The 10,193-nt window shown below is 37.7% G+C and overlaps 1 protein-coding gene across 2 annotated transcripts in view; it reads right to left on the reverse strand.

Moving 5' to 3' along the window:
- The window catches only part of LOC110828893 (uncharacterized), a 43,787-nt gene extending 38,331 nt beyond the window's left edge, over positions 1–5,456 (reverse strand). The window contains exons 1-2 of one of the 2 annotated variants that reach the window (XM_022062041.2): positions 5,228–5,456; positions 4,441–4,632 (exon numbers count right to left, since the gene is read on the reverse strand). The gene's annotated coding sequence lies outside the window, so the exon portion shown is untranslated. The remainder of the gene's footprint in view (positions 1–4,440; positions 4,633–5,227) is intronic. The other variant, XM_022062039.2, reaches the window with a different exon arrangement.
- Between the last annotated feature and the right edge of the window lie 4,737 nt (positions 5,457–10,193).

Below are 10,193 nucleotides of genomic sequence, written 5' to 3' on the forward strand. Positions count from 1 at the left end.
AACATCTGCATAAAAGTCTATAGTTATAGTTCCGCCATCCTATACAACACGCCACAGCGTCCTTGATCTACACAATGTATTTGGTAAATAGTACGAAGTAGTAGTTTATCACCATCTAAATGGACAAATTTCCTTGTTAACTATTCCCACTTAGACCCCATATAAGTTCTCTTCTGGTACTTAGTTATCAAATGCACTAATTCCACGTTCGTGAAAAATCAGTTTTGGACCAGTCCAACATTATAGCTTTGTATATTTCAATCCCTAAGTTTCAGGAATGCATGTTTGCAAATATGAAGTGACTGGAGATAGCTGTCTTCTGGGTTGTTGCGCCGTGTAGTCTCGTAGAAATTTACGACGTTTCAGAGGTCCTTGCTGCCTCCATCATCAGAGCTCATCGCAAGAACCAGAACATTCGTTACAATGTTCACAAGAGCCAGCCAACAGCCCTATTCTAAACCAGACGAATCCAGTTCACCATCCTCCCTCCTATTAAGTTCAATTGTAATATTATCCTACCGTCTATGTCTAGGTCAATTCTCTTCAGTTTTTCCAACCAAAATGTTGTACGTATATCTCTTCTTCTCAAGGGTCCCATCTAAAATGGGCTTGCAAGCACGTGTTGAATTTCTCTTAATTTAAGCATTGGTATAATTAATGTAATTATCGTTATAATAATCACATTTTATATTCCAGCAATATATAAGTGACTTATATCATTATTTTATCTTGTATTCTGCTTTAACATCAACTTCCCTGCGTTTATAAAAACAAATAAGTTACATTCACTAGATCATTTTGCTTGAATAATTTTTAAATATTTTATTGGTATCTAGTATAATCCCATACGTTATGTTTCTGGTTTATGGTGACAACAGTGTGTAACTATTAGTTTTGGACCCTGAACACGTAAAACACAACAGGCGCACGCAGAGTCAAATCCAGCGTCACATTCAAGTACACTGTCAGCTTGTGTGACCGTCCTTGAAACCAAAGATGGCTGTCTTCTGGGTTGTTGAGCCGTGTAGTCTGGTAGACGTTTACCGACGTTTCAAAAGTGCACGGCACAACCACCCAGAAGACAGCCATCTTTATAACAGCCGCCCTGAGAACCTGATATCACCTATGAAGCCTACTGCACCTCTTATGCTGTCGTATTGTCCTATATCTGGGCTATTTTCGCTTCAAAAGGCTGGCGTTAACACCTGCAGCAGCAAAGGGATAATTTCTATTCAGATATGACGTGGTTCAAATATCGACCGAGCTTTTATGATTTTTTTTCAGACCCTCCAAATGAATGCTGAGAGTGTGTCTTGACGTACGCAATCACTGCTTCCATTTCACCACTGATAATTATCTCTTAGCTCAATCAGCAAGTACGCTAAGCACTAATCTAACATTAAAATGATCGCAGGTTCGATTCTAGTCGTCGATGCAAATATTACAAGTGAAATAATTGAACAAGTCTGTCAGTATTACAACCAATCACTTGCACGCGGTGGTAAAACAAACTACACAAACGCAGTGTATATCAAATACAGTATTAGAGAACGAACAGAGTAGTCCTTCATCTCTGTTTATACTGAGAATCGTGCGATATACATAAATACATTCTGTGGGCAAAATACAAAGTTAATGAAAATTAAAGAACCTGTCACATTTAAGTTACCACTGTGCTTTAAGTAAGTACTACAAGTGTTTACTATGAAACTGACAATCCGCGCCTTTAAAAGTACCAGAAGATTCTTTGTCGTGTTCAAAACAGCCAGTCACTGCAACAGTGGATCCAGTCTAGACTAGTTCACTTATGAGGTAAGAATAATTAATTTGAAACGAGTCAGAAGGAAAAAATGTGATGTAATATTTATTAATAATGTACACCAAGTATTTTGGTATACTCAGTCAGTGAGAATAATTGATCGCCATTCGATATTTCTTAAAATGCTAAATTATTTTCTAGCGGCTGTCTGGCCCGCGAAGTGGTCAAAGTATCTCGCGGTAAGGCTCCACGCATTCCAACTTGACACTTCATCGAGATAAATGGTCACATTCACGCTCCGGCCGCTTTAGTATTGGGGATTAAGACCCGAAGTTCACTGTCAACTATGAGAGAATACGACGCAGAAGAATCTGGGCATTACGTAAAGAATTTTGTCCCTGTTGGAAACTAAAACCCGGTTCTTCGACCCATAACCACAAACTTTACTGGTATATTTCAAAAAGTAAAACAATCTGATATATAAATTTATTATAAAGTATGAATTATTAAATACTTTAATAAATACCAGAAATGGATGTCTTTTTTTGTATCTGATCTGGTTTCTACACGCATTGAGATCAAAGATTACGTAACACACAACAAATCTTGATATATTTTATTAACACTGTTTTAGAGCGACGTGTTTCAGTCCATGAGGCTCTACAGATACTACATGCGATACATGTGATTAAAAAAAAGTTTTAAACCACATAAAATACAGTGTGTTTAACACTCCATCAGAAATGGAACTAATATTTGTGCACATGAGGAAATTAAAATGGCTTCTTAAGAACAAGGGACACTCATGAACCATTGAATAAATTAGGCTCTGATAAAGATGGAAACGTAGACCTATCATTCTTCCTTGGTACCTTAATGTTAGGCCCACGATATAACACAATGCCAGACTAACTGTATTTGTACTCAGAATATACGAAAGCCAATGTGTAAACATGCAACATTCCTCTCAGCCTGTTGTTTGGCTTCTCGTTTGACGTAAATTAACACACGGGGTTTCTTGAACATGAAGTCCGGTTTCCAAATTCACCTCTGTACAAGTGAAATGTGCAAAGAAGTCAACACGAAGACTGGCATTTGAGGTTCTCACGACGGCGAGCAGGATGATGATGCTCTGTATAGTATCATAGAAACTGGTCAACGTTTTAATAGATACGTACTGCCTCCATTATCGCCCTGATGAAAGAAGCAGTAAACACCTCTGAAACGTCTGCCAACTTCTAAGAATGTACACGGCGTAATCTAACAGAAGACTGTCACCTTCTTAACACTAACAGTGTTAATTATTCGGTTTTTGTCCGTCTAATCACAATTCATATATAAATTTACAATTAAGATAATTAAAATATCATTTTATGTTCCTCATCGAACAATCGATTTACAATTGGAACATCTTTTTACAACATGTTTCGGTTTCTATATAAACCATCTTCAGGTGTTCGATGAGGAACATAAAATGATATTTTAATTATCTTAATTGTAAATTTATATATGAATTGTGATTAGACGGACAAAAACCGAATAATTAATTAAATTTCACAATATGACGCAACTATATCATCTTACTAACAGTGTTTTTAATCGTCAATCAAGTTCCATAAGGATTTTGTTACACAGTATAAAGTTTCCAGTTCCTATCTAGACCTTTTTCTTAGACAGAGGCCCTCTGTCCTAGGGGTTTACGCACATTCAACAATAAATTTATATTTAAGCAATTTCCAAGTTCAAATTGCCGGTTCACAGAAAAGAATTATCGAAGCAAGGAGCTTGAAAGCACCTGCTGCATCGCTTAGCTTTTTTTTCTACATCCCGTGGCATTTGATCGGCGCACCTTTATGAGATCAGCATCTGTCCTGCTGATGTGAACAGGTGTAGGATTGGTCAGCGTCACACAGAGTTGTGCACTTTGTTTGTACCGAAAGTCCAGGGGGAGCAGGTTATATAGGTTTATAGTTAGATCACATAAGGGCTATTACTTTTATCCAGGGACCTAGCACATGCCGAAAGAACTTTGGACACAAATTCTATAGTGGAAATTATCAAATATAATTGGTGATATACAACGACCAAACATGCTTTGCCAACATACTGAAACACCCGCAGATAAAAGTTTTAGTGGTTCCGACATTCATATAATCTGTGAGTGGAGTTTGAAAACTGTTAAGACACATTAAATAGAATTTGGAGTGGGTACCACTCAGCTTTCTTTCTTTAAACACAATACAAAAAAAAAACACATTAGTTGTAATTGTGTACATTAAGGACTTAAAAACGCCAATGATCGAAAAAATTCTCGATTTATATTTCCATTACTTATTTCGTTTGCGATTACAATATTTTACAACACAGGTGTTCAAAGTGTGGTTCGCGGACGTGCAACTGTCCATAAATTTTATTCAGGTGATCCATGAAACAACTGTGATTACAGATCATCATGGAAGAAAAAATGGTGTAATAAAATACCAAGATAATTCTGTATTAAATCAAGTACAGTAATAATTTCTTTATCATAATCTTTAACACCTGCAGTACGGCGCCACCAAGGCCCTCAGTAATTTTCATGTGGTCTGTGGGAACAACTGCTTTACACTAGGAATGAAAAACTAAAAGTTACAAAACGCCGTGTTATTAATAATTTAAGGTACCCGAAAACCGTTGCTCACCCTTGAATTCAAGAAGCCAGAAGAATCCACTTATCATAAAAATCTTAAAATCATGTCATGGCTATTACTTCATTCGCAAGTGCAGAATCCCAACAATACATCTCCCCTCCACATCTGGTATGGCTTGCCAACGATCACGCGCCAAGCAACATTTATGTATGCTTTTCTTCGAGCTCAAGAAAGTGAAACACACTGGAAACAAGTACAAGTTATGTAAACACACGGTGAATACATCACCTTACAATTGCAATGAAAACTAAACTGATTATATTTTAAAAACAATCCCCGGAGAAAAAATATGCTACTAACAATGGTGGTCTTGGAGGTTGTTACGTCGAGTTAATTTCAGTCCTGAAGATGAAAGCAGTATGTTCCTCCGAAACGTTAGTACCCACCTAAAAGTCCACGCATCAAAGTCCAGAAGATCACGACGGACATCTTCACAGCCGTGAGAACCTCAGATCTCAAATGCTGTTTAACATTTGAAATGGGCAAAGAAACTCTTTTACTTTGTATCAGAAAGGCCTATAACCTAGATGTCAACGATTCTGTTTCTGGGGTAGAAACAAATAGTATCATATATTAACTAAATATGCTGTGACATCAAACGTTATCAGTAGAAGGAATGTACGGACACTGTTATAAACTTAATTACTGCTGATTCAGGCTCTGTGTTTTCAGTTATATTCCAGATAACACATCTCGTGTTCCAACGTGATAAAGATGCAGATGTCTGATCACAGAACATTTAAAAACAAGCTTGTTAACACAAAACATCAAAACATACCTGTTATTGCAGCCGAGTCCATTTTATTTTGTATCGATTGCAGATTTCAAAAAAACATGTGAAAGATTATTCAAAATCACACACAACTGTTATCGAAATCCTTGACCTACTGAATCAGTAGAAAGGTGAAAATATTTTTGAAAATCGTTGACTCCTAACCACACTTCATACACACGGATCGCCAACGCGAGCACAACTGAGATACGAGATGGTTGGCCACTTTCTCTCTTCAGAGACGTTGTGAAGTGGGGTGGGGGAACAGGGGGGCGTGACAAGGCAATCCAAAGCACACCCAAGGTTCAACACAATACCTTCGCTTGTGGGTTGTCTTCAGCATGCAATCCGGGCTCTTTCTTACCTGACGCCAAGTCCCACTCACAGATAAAAGAACATGGTGGTGCCAACCTATTTAAAAAAAATTGTCGCGTGGTTCGATACAAATTTCCCAATACAGCAATACCAAATTTCAGAAAGAAAATAATTTATTTTATAACGATGTAACGAAATTCTTAAATCATCGTTATCAACCCCTACGAAATAGGTTTTTGTGGCTTGTTTAAATTCAAAATTACTTCTGAAATTATAAAACTGTTTAGACATTTGGTAGGACTCCTTGGACAGGAATCAACCAGTCACAAGACTTCTACCTACACAGAACAGCATAACACAACGCGAGGACAAATATTCATGCCTTGCGCGGGACTCGAAGACACAATATTCCAGTAACCAAGACCCACGCCCAAGCCTGCGCAAACAATAAGATCATAAAATTTTTGGAATATCTTCCTTCAAATGTTTGACAGATTGTATGTGAAGTTATAATTCCACGTACAAGACCTGTCGCAGAATTATTTGTAAGCCAACGTATAGAATTTTATATGTTGTGTAGACTCTGCGAGAATAATTACATGTAAGATTTTCTTTGGAAAAAAATCTAATGCACGGGACGTTAAGGTTGATACTTTGCACTCCTGATACGAATTCGGGAGGTCCTGGTTAACTTTCCACCTCTCAATCGACAACCAACCAATCTTTCATGTCCAACACGTCTCATTCGATGCTCATGTAAATAATCGAATAAACGAAACATCAGCAGTTGAAAGTGTGAATATAAAATTAAGATCTACGTCTTTTCTTAACCATGAGAATGACGATAAAAGGGAGCCTAATGGTGAATCTCCCGTGCCGGTTAAATGAATGTGGGATTCTGCCATGGATTAGCCAGATAAAACGCCCCAGAAGTGATCTTCAGTGACGAGTGAATTCAAGGACGTTCCGGAAAACACTGCAAGAAACCTACGAAATAATAAAGACAGGAATATTTTTGTGGGGTAAAATCATGTTAAAGGATTGGAAACCTGAATTATTTTCGTTGCAAGATGTCTCTCAAAGCAGAAAGAGTACACAGGTGCAGGGTTTTTGTCTCCGATTTCCTGTGGGCGTCTAACGTGATTGGGTCAGCGATCCATAGCAGTAACAGAGAAACAATCTGTGTTTCTACAGTCCAGAATATCAGTAACAAATTGAGAGGCGGTGTGCTTTAAAACACCTTTCTCCAACATCACCTCCCAACTTCCCTCGTCAGAGCTTGTTCTCGCAACACCTGTCCATTTTATAGTCCTGACTTTTCAAATCATTTAAACCATTTAAGGCAACAACAATATTGCCACATGATAGCGCTTGTAAAACTTCAACGTGTTTAAGTAAAACTTTTATATGGGTGCCTGAAATGTGTGCGGAACAAGGGATACCATTTCCAGCATCTGCTGTATTCTGGAATATGATTTGGGGAACTGAGGAAAATCTCGGAATGACAGTCGGAATGCGTGATCTCCGGACCGAGATTTGAACCCGAAGCCTCTCGAACAGGAAGCTCAGGAAAATCGTGGGTTTTGTAATAACGGGTATAAGAATTCGTTTTGTATGACAGCACGTAGTTTTGTCTTGATGTGCGTCATTAAACTGATGCCTACAATTAGGACAGGGAAGCCAGACGGCTTTATCTACCGGAGGTGTTAGGGGTCCAAACTCCTTTAGGTATAACTGGTATAACGTTTCTTCTTACAACATTCAAATAGAACATATTTAGAAATGAACAGACTAGTGTCGTGTCAGTATCTTATACTATTTATGTAATAGCAACCGTTTCCACAACAAAACTATAAATAGGCCTATGCTATTTATTCTAAGCACCGACTAAAAGTGCTGGAGAATAAAGGGCTGAGCATAGTAAAGGACCCAAATAAAAAGGAAGGGACAGAATGCTATAGAAAATGAATGAATCAAGAGCTTCACCATTTTACTCTTTTTCGAGAGACTTCACTCAATTGGCTACTTCAAATTCGAAATTAATTCTGAAACCCTAAATCCTTAGTTTTGACAAGGAAAAGGTTTGCTCTATTCACCTAATTTTGTTAGGGTGATTAAATAAATCAGAATGACACAGATAAAAAGGGAATCACGCAAGCTGAAAATAAGAAATGCATGCATAATTTTGCTTGAAATACGTCAAGGAAAGACACCACTTGAGAGGTCAAGGAATATATGGCAAAGTAGTATTAAAACAGTTTACACATAATTCGGGTTTAAAGGTGTGGAATGGATTCAGCTGGCCCAAGATAGTAACCATTCAGTGTCTGGCTTTTTCTGAACACAATACATCTTCGGCCTCCAAAAATAGGAAACATTTCTTAAACATCTGAGTGCGTATAAGTTTTTCAAAGAACCTGAGACATTAAATTAGGTTTATTTTACGTATATACAGGCTGTCAAAAAATATGTACACACAGCAGCTACTTTGATGGCCGCTTTTCAGTCAGTTGTTCGCCGCTGCCATCTGTGCTTCGAAGCCACGACCGCTTCCTTCCAATTCCATATTCACTATAAACCTCTCATTCGACGCTATATAGTCTGAGCTATAAACAAATAAAATTCATTAACTGAATGTGTTATACATCTTTTGGGACAACCTGTATATACAGGGAAACGTAATAGTACACTTCATCCATTCCGAACTTGGGGAAACAATGAGCAGTAAGCCTCTGAATTTGCTTTCCTCACACGAATATGATCTCGGCGATCACTCCGGTGAAAAGTAAACAAAATTTCACTAAGTAATGGTGAAAGCTGATACTCATGTCTCGTTGGAAGCTGACAAATGTTTCCGGCAGAAACACGTGTTTATTCTCATGTTGAAAATGATGGTTAGATAGACCTCTAACTAGGATGAATGTCTCAGTTGGTCTCTCTCAAAGTGAAAGAAGAATTTCGTAGATGAATGCATGGGAGAACAGTGCTGAAGAGATTATTTAGATCAAATGTGTCGGCTCCAAAGGAAATGTAAATGATGATAAAGAATTCACTCAAGATAATGGGACAGAACACCTTCCTGTACACAAAGTGTAAGTGAAAACCACTCACCTATGAAGTTTGGTGCTGTATAACAGACAATTTGTGCTCACTACCTCTTATAATGAACGTCGTTAATTTTTTAAAAATACTGTTAAATTCTCGAAACTCACAATTGCCTTTGACAATAAATATGGCTTACCCTATATGAACAAGTTAAAATATTTTCGAAAGATCAGTAGTCCATGCACACAAAAAATAGGTTTAATCAATGACTACGTAGCATTGGATCATATAAAAGACCACGACTGCAGGTATGTACCTACACAGAGTAAAATTAATATCAGGTAACTTTCCATTTCTGTTTTCAAAAGGCTCTCCATGTAGTGTTGCCTGGCGTTAATTTCCACCTGCATTTGTTTCCAGCTACATACAAAATTAAATCTAGGTTATTTAAATTCTTGGTAAGTTATATGGACAATGTAACATTTCAAGAGCCTGTGAAAGAACTGATGAAGATATTTATTATACTTTAACAGGACAATGCCAAATTTAGGCCTGATCGTATCTTTATAACCTCTGTCATTCTTATTCGTCGAAGTCGGAAGCTTTCCAACTTTTGTTTGAACATAACCTGTCAGACAAACCACTATCACTCGTTCGACATCAACGTTTGCAGTTCCAGTTTACGTGAACGAGTTTCTTTGGCCATGCCTCCAGCTGCAAAAGGCTGTTCCCTTCATCAACAAAAGTAAATATCTACTCACCCTCTTTACGTTCAGCACAACATTCTCAATGCCATGGAAGTACACAATTAACCTCCTCTTATATCACACACACACAGTGCACTTTCTTCTGTCGTCGGCATATTGCCTAAAACGAATGCTGCAAACTGAACTGCCATAAAACTTTATATAACTTTGCTTTCTTCCTGTCAATAAAAACTAAGAGATGGAGGATTAGACCTTGATGCTCAAATCTCATGTTATCTTAAACTCTGGGTTTAACCACATTGAAATAAATAAAAAATAATACTTTTCGGCACAGTTTTCATTAGTTCAGGTGCACCTGCACGTAATAAATCACATATTTTAAATGATAATTAGTATGGTTTGCAATAAGGCAGTACACAGCAGTAAAATTAAAAAAATAAGACATAAATTTACGATGTATTCCGTAAACTGATTATAAAAATCAACGCCATTCCATTGGTTGCAGGAACTATGTATTACGGAACGAGATCGTTTATACATATCCTGTTGTTAGTGGCGTATACGATTACTCCTTATGATGTTGAGGGGGATGGACTCCGAAACGTCGGGTTACTAGTCCGTATCTACGCGGCTGATCGGGTTTCATTGTATTTAGTCACCATTAAAAAAACTTTCTCTGCGCAGTTGATAAAAGTCATTAAATAAAACAAGTTTTAAATCTACAAAGAGGAATCAAGTTCAAAGTGTGTGGGATACAGTACGTATCAGGTCAGACACACCCCGGGGCTCTGCACGTATGTGATCAGCATTTCTGTGGAGCTAATTGAACAGACCAGTTCTTTGTAGCCCACGCGTCGAACTGCATTCACACCTACAACGTATTTCTCCTCTTGGTCTACTGCATT

This window comes from Zootermopsis nevadensis, unplaced genomic scaffold (genome assembly GCF_977971745.1).
Source record: "Zootermopsis nevadensis isolate Lab colony 2312 unplaced genomic scaffold, Znev_1.0 Znev_ptg000025l, whole genome shotgun sequence".
NCBI classification, from domain to species: Eukaryota; Metazoa; Arthropoda; class Insecta; order Blattodea; family Termopsidae; genus Zootermopsis; species Zootermopsis nevadensis.